This window comes from Zalophus californianus, chromosome 5, assembly GCF_009762305.2.
Source record: "Zalophus californianus isolate mZalCal1 chromosome 5, mZalCal1.pri.v2, whole genome shotgun sequence".
In the NCBI taxonomy this organism is placed as follows: Eukaryota; Metazoa; Chordata; class Mammalia; order Carnivora; family Otariidae; genus Zalophus; species Zalophus californianus.
The window spans coordinates 85,682,469-85,696,791 of record NC_045599.1 but is presented as its reverse complement, the minus strand read 5'-3'; positions in this window follow the sequence as shown (position 1 = coordinate 85,696,791).

Here is a 14,323-nt window from a genome sequence, read left to right as displayed (position 1 = left end):
ACTCCTTGCCAAAGGGAAATAAGATTCTAGAGATTCATGGCACACAGGGTGTTTCAATTAATCAATTGCCTGTGGCTGATTGTGATGAAGTGCCAACTGAAGCATGTGCCTTGAGGGGGGGCCCAAGTGGCAATGACACTTGACTGTTATGGCTGTAAGGTGACTATAAGGACTGTGGTGTGAGATGGATTCTTTTGAGCTCCTTTGAATACTTACAAAGAGAAATGACAAACACAAATCCAAAGGTATGGCATGAGAACCAGAGAGCTTCTATAACAATTCTAAAAGAGGCTCTTATTGTAGCAACAAAAATTGTATTTCTGCAAATTGAACGCAAAATTTTAATTTTCGGGTTACTGAATTACAGCTTGTGTTGAATTCACAAATGTGCCAAGTTTCTCATGTAAAAGAGTATTGATGATTAAATAATAGGACTTCAAAACTCAGAATGGGTTGGACCCAGATGAAACTGGCAATCTTGAACCATTAAGTCACTCTGGGTCTCTGTTACCAGTGGAAGTAGGTTGCCCTCCCTTGTCTGAGGAGGTGGGCTTCCTCTGCTTGAAAACTTTGTGACAACCTCACCTGGGACAATCCCTTGAGAGAGAATTCACATTCTCCTCAAAACCCACCACAATCACCTTCTATTGCCACTATACTCTTAAATAGCGTCAAATCTTAGCATGCTTCTGGGGGATAGGTGCACACTGTGGTGAAGGAAGAAATAACTTAAACACCAAAATTGATACATGGGCAGGAGAAATAACTTACCTTGTTGATACATAGGCAGAGAACTGGAGAACATGTTTGGGAGTGGCTCCTAAGGGTGTTAGACTACGGAGGACACTGTAGAACACTATATTGAGCCAAATTTATTATTATGATGTTAATTATATGTTTCAGCTTATGCAGCTAGAGGTGGTTCTAACAGCTTACTTGGTTGATTGATGGAAACTTGGACCCAGTTTGTGAGGTTGAGGTGCCCAAGTTTCCCAGACATGTGGAACAGGGAATCCGAAGACTTAGGGAAATGTTATACTGGATTTACCATATACTACCTGAATACCCATCCTCAACTGCATTCCATCAAAGGCCCAGAGACACTCCCTTCACTGAAAAATTGAGAAATAAATTAGTGAGAGGAAGACATGCATCTTTGAAAATCTCTATGGATGTTCCCCTCTGTAGGCCATGTATGACTACAGAGGATGACACCACTGAGATGGGCTTCTGGATTTCACTGGAGATTACAGGACCTGAGAATAGCAGAGGACAAGCAGCACTTAGGCACCAAATATGATGTAGGTACATTTGCCTTAAAGGGCAGCAGGTGTGTACAGACACTCAGATGCCTTAGTCCACAGAGATGCCCTAGGAACAAAGTACATAGCCAGCCTAACAGAGTAGTGCTTGATATTTATAATAGCAAAAGCTCTAAGGTAGGTAAAATCTAACTTGAGTCAGCTGAGTGGACAATCACAGCCTCTCACGCAGTATTCAGACCTAAACCAGTTCACAGACCCAGAAGCCCTTGATTGACAGAGCGTCTCCTTCAGGAAGGACTTTGCACAGATCACAGCAGTAGTACCATTGATGGACCGCTCAGATCATGTTCAGATTTTTGCCACTGTGGACAATGTCATAATAAACATGTATTTTTCAATCCTTAAAAGTAAAATATATCAATGTTTCATATTGCTTATATTTGGAAATGATATTTTGGATATAATGGGTTAGATTAAATACATTATATGAAATATATAATTTTACCAATTCTTTTTTTTTTTTAAAAGGAAGGACCTTGCACCATTGCTACAATACATATTTTAAATGTTTGCCCAAGCCTTCCCCAAAGAGCTGTGTATCCATCTACACTGGAGAAAAGGAAATATGCAGATCTTTTGAGATTTACTGAATCTGAACTGATGCTAATCCCTAAGACTACAAAATGCCTCTTTCATGCTCCAACCAAAGTTAGAGTTTATCTTGGTCAGTAGTTAGATGAAGTCTTAGCTCATGTTGGTTCTGTTAGTTCACTTGATTCACACACGAAATTTGTGGTTATTTTCTCAGTTCTAAAACTGACAGTATCCCGACATTGGCTTTTTAACCCATGAGGTGGGTGCCTTTATAGTAGGAAGGCCAAGTGGGATGCTCCTGGAATTTTCACTGTCTTCCAAGATCATAAACCAGAAACAATACCACCAGAAGGACTTGAAAGAAGCAGGGGTGGTGATATCTAGCACATTCCCATTTAACCCACCAGTTTGGCCAGTGTAAAAGTCATATGGATCCTGAAAAATGTGGATTACTGTAAACTTAACCAGGAGGTAATTCCAGTTGGGGCTGCTGTTCCAGGTGCAGTATTTTTGCTGGAACAAATCAACACAGCACCTGGTACTTGTAATACAGCTACTGATTTAGCTAATGCCATCTTCTCTATACTTCTTTATAAAAACCAGCAGAAGCAGTTGGCTATTACCTAACAGAGCCAATGGTATACCTTCACATGGTTACCTCAGGGGCACATCAGTTCTCCTTAATATAGTCTACAGAAATGTTGATCCTCTTGACATTCCACAAAACATCACACTGGTTCATTCTGGTAGTTCATAATGACAACATTATGCTAATTGGACCTGACGAACTGGAAGTAGCAGGTATTTCAGATGCCTTGGTAAGATATATTTGAACTAGAGCACAGAAGAAAATAATGAGTATGAGATGATAACTCTAAAGTGGTCCTGGCAGGTCCCCACCTTTAGGGTGGGATAAGTTCTAGGATGCTACAAGCTATACAAAACAAAACAAAAAACAAACAAACAAAAAACCACTGAGCGATGAATCCAAGCAAATGGTGTGGGTTAGAAATGATGAGGATTGGAAAAAAGAATAAAGTGATTGCTGCAGAGACTAGTTATACCAATCATGTGGCTATGGAAGGAAATGAAGAGCCCAGCTGGTAGGAGAGGAATACTCTAAACCCTGGGAAGTCAGGGGTTGGGGAAAGAATCATTAAGCCTCTCTTGCCTCTCACTTATAGGACACCTGGCCTGGTCTATCATCTCAGAATGCCTTTGTAAACTTGAATACCCATTCTTTTTTTAAATAAAAGAGAGAGAGAGAGAGAGGAAGGAAGGAAGAAAGAAGAAAGAAAAAAGAAAGAAAGAAAAGAAAGGAAGGAAGGAAGAAAGAAAGAAAGAAAAAGAAAGAAAGAAAGAAGAAAGAAAGAAAAGAAAGAAAGAAAAAGAAAAATCTTTGAAAACCCATTTTTAACTTAAATCCTAGAGTCCTAGATGTTAGGACTTAGATCTTTAGTTTTTAGACTTTAGGGACTGTTGCCCTTTCAGATAGATGACCTCCACCTGAGATGACGGAACAAGATTAATTTTCTGGATATTAATATGCCTGCCACCCCACAAGCCTACTCCCTTGTGGTCTCTCCCTATCGTTGTATGCTTTTTCCAGACCAGCACCACTGCTGAATTTAACTGATTGCTGCATCTATCATTCCCTCCTGACCCTGCTGACAAAAACTTAACAGCTTTTCCTTCAGACACTGAAGAATTAAACCTTGACCCCCATGTCAGCAAAATGCCATTGCCGAAGTCATTACAAACTTCTGCATTAGCAGACTCTAGTTCACCTGGAACAGTCCACACCATAAGGGCTAGGCTGGTTGGCTCTCATAGCCAGATTGTCCTCTGCAGAAGCAGCACTGCAGGCTGCTTTGCAGGAAATTATTTAGCTCTAAACAAGGAGTTTGTCCACCATAAGGGACACAAAATTGACCCACCCTTGTTGTCATAAATGGCATTTACACTCCTAATACAGGTTATGCCCCCAGTAGGGTACTTATGTGGACATCAGACCTATACTTGCCTGACAAACCTAAACCAGTGTAAAATCTCTAATGCAAATGATAATAAACAATCATGTTGCCCTGGACCTCCTGCTGGACATTCAAGGGAGAATATATTCAAATGCCAACACCTATTACTGCACTTAGATTAATGAATCAGGAAAGGTGGAACAATTATCTTCTACCTTAGAGAGAAAGCAGTGTGGCTTTCTCAGGTCAATCTTAACAACACCTGAAACATACTTAACCGTCTTGGCTCTGGATGGGGAGACTTTACAATTTATCCTTCAAGTTAGCCTGACCATCTTGATAGGAGTCATAGTTATGGTCACTTTTATCTGCTGTGGCCTAAAATGAATGGAAAATATTTGGTCCAAGCCCCTATAATCAATCAGTACAATTAATTAGGTAATCTCATGGGTGTCCTAAACTCCTGAAAATAATTCTTACTTCAATACATGAAAGGTCAGAGGTGGAGTTATTGGGGTATAGCCCGGCCACGACATGACCTTCCGTGTCTTCACATAAGCCAGAAAGGCACTTCTGATCAGTCTTGGTGGAATGCCCTATAATTCCTCCATGACCAAGAGGAGATAAGCTTCTTGTGAGCAGCAGACTTCTATCAAACCATTTCTCATTGAGCTCCCTAGTTTCAGTAGAGCATAGGACTTTCCATCTGACTCCACCCCACTTCAATTATAGCTTCAAACTTCTGTGTGAATCTAGAAACTGTCAGACTACAGTTTAGATGGCTTCTCAGGAACAGATCAGCCCATCACTCCTGTCTCTCTCATTAGGTCCTTCCAGTTGAGTATCATCCTGTGGGACTAGAGATGTGGGGAGGTGACACCATGCTGATACTATTTTTGCTGTGTAAGTAATAAATTACCTTAATCCAGTTGAAGCTATAGTCATCTTACTGGCTGAATCTCTGCAAGTGTGGCAAGCCAACCTAGTAGCTTCACTAGTGATCCTTGTGGCTCTGTTAGCTACCACTTTGCTGCTTAGGGGCTATTCAACCACTTGTTAGAAGGGTAGTATTTTCCTAATCTGAAGAGTGAGTAAAGCCATTCTAATACAGGGGGAAATACTCGTGCAGAAAAATAGGGTGAGCAGAATCAAGACTTTGGCATATTAGGGCAACCAAGGCCTGCAGGGTTGGAACAAGTGGAGAGAGAGATTGAAGACACAGGAGAAAGAAGAGTTAAGTGACAGATCAAGGTGGTAGGGAAGAAGGTACAGTGATGGGGACCAATAGCTCTGCAGGAGAGAATCACTCTGGACAGGAAGAAGATCCCCCACCCCCGCCAGTCCCTCTGAGGCCAAAGAAATCAGCCTTCTCCCTATCCTTTCTTATCATAGAGCTCCTGTGGTCTTCTGGTCCCTTACCAGGTCTCCCAACTAATCTTACCCTACTTTCGCCACTTTTCCAGTGTTCTATGCTCTAGGTTTGGGAAAATGTCAGTCCCATTAGTTCTTGCCTAAAATCCATCAGTAGTTTCCCAGCACTTTCACATCTAATTCTAATCACATTAGTATGAACCCTAAGTTTCTTCAAATTCTGACCTCTGCCTATCCCCCTCCCCTACCCCTGCTCTTTCACTCACAGTCCTCACGCTAGTCATGTTGAACGATTTGCTTTCTTTCTGTTGAGCCAAGCAGACAGGGCCACTGGGTATGGTTGTAGAAACCATACATAGAATATCTCTAAGAGGTGCTGTATGTATTGCTGATATTGTCAATTTGTTATTAGAACTATCTTCTGGAAGATGGCAGTAGAATATCTTATTCTAATGAAATTAATATGACAATTTTGTGATATATGGAAATAAAGTACCTTGAGGAAAGGCCAGTATTATAACAACTTGAACAAAGGTGCACCTCAGATCCTTGGTACAATTCTTTATGTTTAGAATGCTTTTCAGCAGCCTTGTCCACCAGCAAATTTCTACTCATTCTACACAAAAAGCTCAAGTACTATCTTTATCTCTTCAAATATTACCGGGTATTTGTTATAACTATTTGTTTCATGGTCTGGAAGTATTTGTGTTCTTATCCCTTCTCTGAAATGTCTAGTATTGTGGGATTTTTTTTGAAGATTTTGTTTATTTCAGAGAGACAGAGCATGCATGCAATCAGGGGGAGGGGCGGAGGGAGAGGAGAGAGAGAATCCCAAGCAGACTCCCCGCTGAGACCATGACCTGAGCCGAAATCAAGAGTTAGATACTCAATTGACTTGAGTCACCCAGGTGCCCCTAGTATTGTGTTTTTAATATTTGTCTTTATTCATTTTACCTTGAATGAGCACATGACATGTTCTGGATCAGAGGCAGATTTTCTTACTATCCCAGAGTAAATAAGAACTGCATGCTCCACTCTCCCAGTTTGCTCCAGGTCTTACCCTTGGGGCGATATTATGAAAGCCAATGAAAATTTTTCTACATGAGTGGCCAGATACTCTATAGACAAGGGACAAGAAGTGATTTTTCTGTGTTTATAAAGATAAAGGATGCAGCTGTTCCTCCTCATCTCCTGAAAGGCTCTCCTCCTTACTCCAGATGTTTCTAAGCTCTAGGGCCTCATTCCAAGTTGGAATTTAAATAACTATAAAGATAACACTCCAGTCTCCCCAGCACCTTCAGAACTAACCTAGGTGCCTATCCCAGGATATAATATTTTGCTTTGGGGATGATAAGAGTTTTATTCGCCCTTTGGACCAGAGCAATTAGCTCTGTCATTAGGGAAACAAACAGCTACCGATCTAATCATTATGATATGAGAAAATGTATCTAGGAAAAGTAAAAGCAAACATTCTCTATAGTGCACATGTTTCTGTGGCTTAGGAGGCTAGAACTTTTTACACCAACACTTAAAAAAACAGAGAAGTTTTATTTTACCTTATCTGGAAGCTGGATGGGGGCAGGGCCCATATCATAAAGATTCAATCTGGTTCCTTCTCCAGGATACATAGCTTTTGTGACTTTGGGAAAGTTATATGATATCTCCAAAGCTCCATTTTCCAACATGCCACACTGGGATAGTAATGGCTATTTTTCAGCGTGTGCTGTAGGATTACAAGAGGTAACAAATGACATACTGAGAGAGCATTCCCCAGTTACTTTCCATTTTCTCAGGAAAAGGGGAAGAACGGTCCCATGAAGAAGCGAGTAGGGTAGAGAACATTTGAAATAACCATTACAGGAAGTGGATAATGGAGTCGACATGGATAATTTGGACAGCAGTGATATGTCATGGAGGAAGTCTACAATTTTCTCTCCCTGGTATTGATCCATGGCTTGAGAGCCCAAGGAAAGTTGACTGTGAGGATGATCTAGCAAGAGCCATTTGCATCAGAATGCAAGAGCAATGGCCATGTGAGGAGTGCTTTGGGTAGGAACATACACTATTTTCCCTAACTACAGAAATAGATTTTTGCAGCTGAGGTTTGTTAAAATGGGCAATCAATGTAATCTTGAACAGGAATAGAGCCTGGGGTGAGGTTTCTGGAAGGTATGAGGTCTGGCTCCATTCTTCTGTTGATGAGAGGGTCTATGTCTATACAAGAGCCTCAGGTTATATTTGGTAAAACTGGAAAATTTATTTCTTCCCGTGCCAACTGCTATTCTAAGTCTGACTGAACTCTTTAGTTGCCTAACTACATCATATCTAAGATTAAGGTTTGAAAGGGGTTAAGAACTTAAGAAAATTTTATCATTATAATTGCATAAAACTATAGAGGTTGGAGGGTTCAATCATTTTATCTCCTATCCGTTGGCCCATGAGCACCTCTACACATCATTTCTGTGTATGCCAAGAGTGCAAGACCCCTGATTATTCTTTACTTGGGTCAATTTCAGGATTGTGTTTGCTGTGAGCAACCTTGAGCAACCAAGTAATATTTTCTCCCAAACCAAGAGCAGGCTTGCTTACCAAAAACACTATAAAAGCAGTAAATTCTCCAAGTTCGGTATTCTTTGGCCTATGACAGAAATCTGCTATGTGTATGGCACCCATCTGGACCCCTTCCTTTAGGCCCTCTGGGGTTTGGGAGACATGGGAAACTAACACCAATATCATGCTTATGCTGCTTTGACATGCTTTTTTATCTCTAATCCAGGCATCTTGTGTTCTCTTCTGGCATCCATGAAACAGTGACAGGCCCCACAGACCCTTCACAGATCCTGAAACTACTCGTCTGCCTAAGAGAATCACGACACTGTTGGCATAATCTTCACCTCCTTATGCTTTCCCTTCCATGAAGCTGAGAAAGAGGATGAGTCAAGTAACATAATAAACTTCTGAGAAGGTAAGGAAAAGAGAGCTAAAGGAAGAATGCCTTTTCTTCATAGTGTTTCTCACTATTTGAAATTATTTATTGACTTACTTTAATGTCTGTGTCTTCCAGTAGAATGCAAGCTCCTGGAAGTTTGGGACCTTTTGATTTATCACTGTATCTTAATGAATAAAGTCATGTCTAGCAATGTCAAGGCTTAATAAATATTCGTTGAATGAATTAATGATTATTTGGGCCTTGAGCCACTAGTTGGGGTGAATGGGTAGTACTCATAATGGATTGCTCTGGTTCATAATAGAAGTCTGTTTGCTCCTGAATGGCATTTAAAGCTATTCCTCTTGTCTTTGTGAATCTTTAAGTTCCTTAAGGGTGTGTTTTTTTTTTATAAGTCCTTTAAAGAGAATTTCCCCCAAAATTATTTTACTAATCATCTTGATTACTAAAGAAAGTCCAATATGGGGATAGAAAGAAATAAACTCTATATAATGAATGACCAGTGTATGCTAGGTGCTTTACCTGTGCTGCCTTTAGTTAATTCTTACAACTCTGTAAGATTAGTATGTTAGTATCTATTTTATTTAGAAAGGATGTAGATACAGAGAAGTTAGACAACTTGCTTTAGGACACATAGATACTAAACGGTATAGCTTGTTTTTTCTGGGTTCGAAACTTCTCTTTTCAATACAGCATTCTACAGAGTTATGATAATTTATACCTTGTGAACAGATTTTCTAAAGTAACAATCAGGATGTGTATCAGTCAGGGTTCAGTGTAAACAAATAGAAACAATTTTAGGTATTTTCACGAAGGAAGGTATTTAACAAAGGGTGCTTACAAAAACGAATGAATGATCAGGGTGGGAGAAGTGAGTGACAGACAGAGCCTCTGAAAATCAATGATTCTAGTACAATACAGAGTTGACCTATTGGCGGAGCTATGACTGCTGAGGACTTTTGGAATATGAGTATCAGTAACATAACCCTGTGATGGCAGGCAGAGACAGAAAGCTACTGCTGTCCCAACTGCTTATTGTCCTTCAGGGGGCTGAATGATGGGCCATGGAACACTGCTTCAGAAAAATGTTTCAGTGACTTTAATTATTAGGGAAATACAGCCAAGAGTGGTCAGGGTGACGGCCCATCTTCTCTTATGTTTTCTAAATCTTGCATGAATATATCTAATTGCAGACCTAATTCATATCCATAGCTCTAGGCGCAAAGAAATCTAGAAACTGTTGTAAGCTTCCAGTTTCTGCATTATGAAAGACGCCAGAAGATGAGGGTGGAATGGACATTAAGTGAGCCAACCTGCAGTATTTACTACGGGCAGTATTGGGAGAAATCCAGACGCACATACAGAAATACATATAAGAAATACTTAGAATCAGTGAAGATGTTTAAAACTGACTCTGTCCAGGAAAACCTGTAATATGTAATTATTTATTTGAACTCCAAACCCCTGACATTAAAATCTTTATGGTTATGACTTATCTTAGGGAAAATATCCATGCACATGATCACTAAGGCCAATAATATATCTAAATGTGCACATATCAGAGAAGAGAAAATTATTTGTGGTGTAGGATCATCACTTCCATTTTTTTTTATAGTCCTTTGTTTGCTGACACTATTACTGGCATGATTTTGGGGGAAAGGAGGCTTATTTCCAGCAGGCCCCAGGTCTTTCTCTGGATTCTCTTTGGCTCTGGTTTCTCATATGCCAACACAGTACTCAAATAGGAAAGGCTTAACAATTTAGTACTCCAGAGCTTCAAAGACACTTAGCACATACACACATTTTACATGGAGGCCCCAGGGAAGCAAAAAGATTTGCCTGGGATCTCATGGAGACTGGATTAGAAGCCAGGTTCTCTGGCTCCCTGTCCAAACCTTTCTTTATCACAACAAAATCAAGACTTGGATTGTATGCCTCCTAAATACAGAATGATATTGTGTATGTGAATATGTGTGTGTGAGAGAGGGAGAGAGAGAGGGACAGACAGATGCCATTTACATCAAGTTCAGTAAGAGGCCAAACAGCTATATTTTTCAGGAAACATACTTACATGTTAAGCATGAAGCGAAGTGAGGAAATGTTAACCATAAAAATCTGGTTAGCAGTGGAGGTGGGGAGTTGTTACTAGAAAAAGGCACAAGGGAACTTGTGGGGTGATGGCAATGTCTCAGGAGACTGTAGGACTGAAACTTTTTTTGTTAATTTTGAAACTATAGTGTAATGTATTTGACTTTCTTGGTTTCAATAACACTTTGTTTTAGTCCTTCCTGTATAATAGAGCCAGGCTAGGTGCTTTTCATCGATTATTTCCTTTAACTCTAACCAGAACACTCTCATAGGGGCACTGTTATTATCCCCATTTCATAGATGAGCAAACTGAGATGCAGCCTTCACTAACCTGTCCAGATCCACACAGTTAGGTAGCAGAGCTGGTATTTGATTCATCTGGCTGCAGTGTCAGCTGCTTAACCATTCTGCTATGATAGATACCAGAAACTGAGTGGCTGAGTAAATTATGGACTTTTCTTTTTATTATTATCTTACAATCATAAAAGTTATAGTTACGATAACCATGTTAATAGGAGAAAAAAGGAGGATACAAAATTTTATAAACACACACAAGTGATTACATCTATGTTAAAAATATATGTGCATAGGTATAAAAGATCAGAATATACACTACCAATAAGTTAGGATGATGAAAATGTGGGTGCTTTGTCTGCCCTCTTCTCTGTTTTCCAAATTTATTTTAAAGTGGCCATTTTAGATTTACAATGGGAAAATGTGCTGTAAAATAAACTTTCCATTTACCTGAAACATGAAATTTCATTTCCACACCCTTCTTTCCTACAGCTTTGTATAATCTTTAGAAGCCTCTTCTGCTCAGTGAGTGACTTCATTAGTAGATTGGTGGCACCAGATCATTCTAGCTATGCAGGTCACAAACCCACAGCCAGCTGAGGGGAAGGCGGATAAAAGACTACATTAAAAATTAAAGCAACGTGGGGAGATGTGGAGAGAATGTGCTTACAGTTATTTCTACATATTTAATATTTATGCAATTACAAACCAGTCATGACAAATCTTAAACCTCGAGTCCTATTCTTTTTACCCTCTGACATTTTTGACCTTGAACTGAGACTGCCAAATAATGTATAAAAAATGGCTGTGGGAGAAGCATTTCCTTTGGCCTATAAATGATAAATGCTTTTTTCTTAGAAAGTGATCTCATTTCTTCCTAGCCTTTGTTTATTTTCAATGCATTGTATTTTTTTACTCTGTTACATTCTGATCACCCTTGAAAGCGCTGGGCTTTCAGTCTTCCACAGTTTGGTTGTGTTGTGAATTTCTGGTGGTGCTGCTGTGATGTGTTTTCTGTCAGAGGAAATTTACAGGCACATTAGCCTACTTGACAGGCACAATGAGCCACAAGGCTCTCCTAAGGAGAAACTTCCATGTGCTGTGGTGAGGTTTTCTCTGTCTCTCCATCCCAAACTCCCTCTTACACTTTAATACCCCACCATGATTCAGACACAAATCCCAACCACTTTTGTTTATAGGAATTACCTTGGATCCTGGATTTAACTCTTTGGTTCCTGGTAACAGTGTTACATCAGTTCTGCATTAATTAATTCATATTTCTGCAACAATCTGGCTACAGTAGTTTGTGGATAAAACCAATGTTTTCCCTTACAGTCATATAGATACCAAGTAAGGAATGGATGGTAACCTTTTTTTTTCCTACGATGAGTCATTGACACACAGTGGGGAAAATAGCATCCAAGAACTATACAGATGAAAAGCAATATAATTAAATTTTATGGAGGGTGTTTAGAGAGAAAATTCTAAAACAATTTTCTCAGTGTGTCATAGAAAAATGGTCAACAAGAATCAATAAAACTTATTAAAAATTCAAAAACATAAAATGAGACATAACTGAAAAGGTAAACTGTTTTCTTGGCAGATTTCAAATATATTGGAGTATTTCCCTACAGCCATTGGCAAACGGCAGGCCTGTGCATTTTCAGTTTTATGTATATTATGTTGCCCTAGGGGAGTAAATTTGTTAAGACATAGCAGTTCTGGTATATTCAGACCCTGACTTGATGTTAAGCTATCTCTTCAATTTAACATCTTCCAGACCTCTTTAATAATTTTTGAAGGGTGATTTTATTTTGAGATAATTCCTTTTGTCCTTGGTATATTTGGACTATAAGCACGTAACTATGTAACCTACAGAGATTATTTAGAACAATCAATGTGGTGCGTGGCTGGCTCTGTCGGAAGAGTGTGTGGCTCTTGATCTTGGGGTCATGAGTTAGAGCCCCACGTTGGGGTGTAGAGATTACTTAAGTAAATAAACTTTAAAAAAGAAGAAGTTACTTAGAACAGTCTTAATTCACATGTAAATTTCTTGCTCAATTCTCTGCTAAGAAGCAGAGAGGTATTTACCAAGCCAATCCATAATATTGGTCTGAACTATATTTGTTTACTGAATTTGAATGAATAAATAAATGAATGAAACTTGCCTTATCTGGAAAGTAAGAATAGTTGGCTTCCTGGTGGACTAACTCTTTAGAAAATTAGTGAGGAACATTCTTAGTTGGGCCCTATCTTAGTTCAGGCTGTTACAACAAAATGCCACAGACTAGGTCACTTATAAACTACAGAAATTTATGGCTCACAGACGAGCAGGTTGGAAATCTGAGATCAGGGTGCCATCAAGGTTGGGTGAGGGCCCTCTTCCAGGTTGCAGACTTCTTATTTTTTCTTTGTCTTCACATGGTGGAAGGAGCAAGGGGGCTCTCTTTTATAAGAGCACTAATCCCATTCATGAGGGCTGTACCCTCATGATTTAAACACCTAGCAAAGGTCCTACCTGCTATTACCATCACCTTTGGGGCTTAGGATTTCCACATATGAATTATGGGGAGACATGAACATTCAGGCCATAGTAGGCTCCCTTCCCCTTTTTTTCTTTCTTAGAGCCGTACTCTGTCCAAATTGCTTCAGAATAGCCAACTACAGCTGTGTTCTCACCTATGCCCTTTCTCCCTCCCCATCTTTAAAAGGACAAATGAGACTTCTTCGGTTCTGGCAGCCTGGTGGTCCTTAGAGAGACTGGCTCCTTCCTCAGGCTCCCTAAGAGTGAGAGCAGGCTGTAGATTCTTATCTTTAGAGTGGTTCTTCCTTGGTCTGTTTTTCTGCTATGAGGGGGATTCTTCTTTCTGCCTTTTACTCCTCTGTAATGACTGCAAGGATGAGGAGAGGAACCTAGTTTTCCAGGCTGTCAGGATGAATAGAGATCCCTACAGCCAGTCCAGAGCAATGACAAGGGGTACCATTAATCTGCCCACCATCTGGGAAATACAGAAAATGTCAAGAACAGGAATTGTTTGCCCTCACACAAAGAAAACCAAGGCACCAGTCACTGGACTTTTATATACTGCCATTCTCCATCTAAGGGTCTTCAGAAATAGAATTCATTAATCTAGAGTGATTTGAATAAGACTTTTTTTTCTGAAACAGAAGGCCAATTTAGACAACACCTCAAGGTGTTTTTCAGTTCATTTTTTGCTTGTGTTATTTTTTAGTTCCCAGGGTCATGAAATAATGGCTACATTTTAATAAGCAATATAAATTTCTGTCCATATCTAAACCAGTGGGAGATTTTCTCTAATTTTAATGCTGAATTATTTTAACAAAATAATCATCAAATACCTCTGATGTGCCAGGCAGGCACAGCTGTAAATGCTGGATATACAGCATAATGCATATATTAAACCTTCAGAGTGCAGACTGCATCTAGATGCTGAGAATTCTTAAGGCCCTCTGATGAATCCATTCACATTTTTGATACCCAGTTGTACTTTAAACTGTACTCAGGTGAGCTCTCCAAATTGTAGGTTTCACTGGTCACCTGCATCCCCTAGGACTAAACCAAAGACATTGAGTTCTAGCTCCTTTATCCCAAACCCAGCCTACTGGATGAGTTTTTATTGGTATGAGTGTATTCAAGAGTAGAGTTTTATTATCTTCCCAAAGTTCTGAGGACTTTTTTCTTTTGGTAACAAGAACTCTTTCCTGAAAGTGAGTGCCCAGGTAGATGAACTGCCAAAAAGGAGGCTAAAACATGCAAACATTTGCTCGTG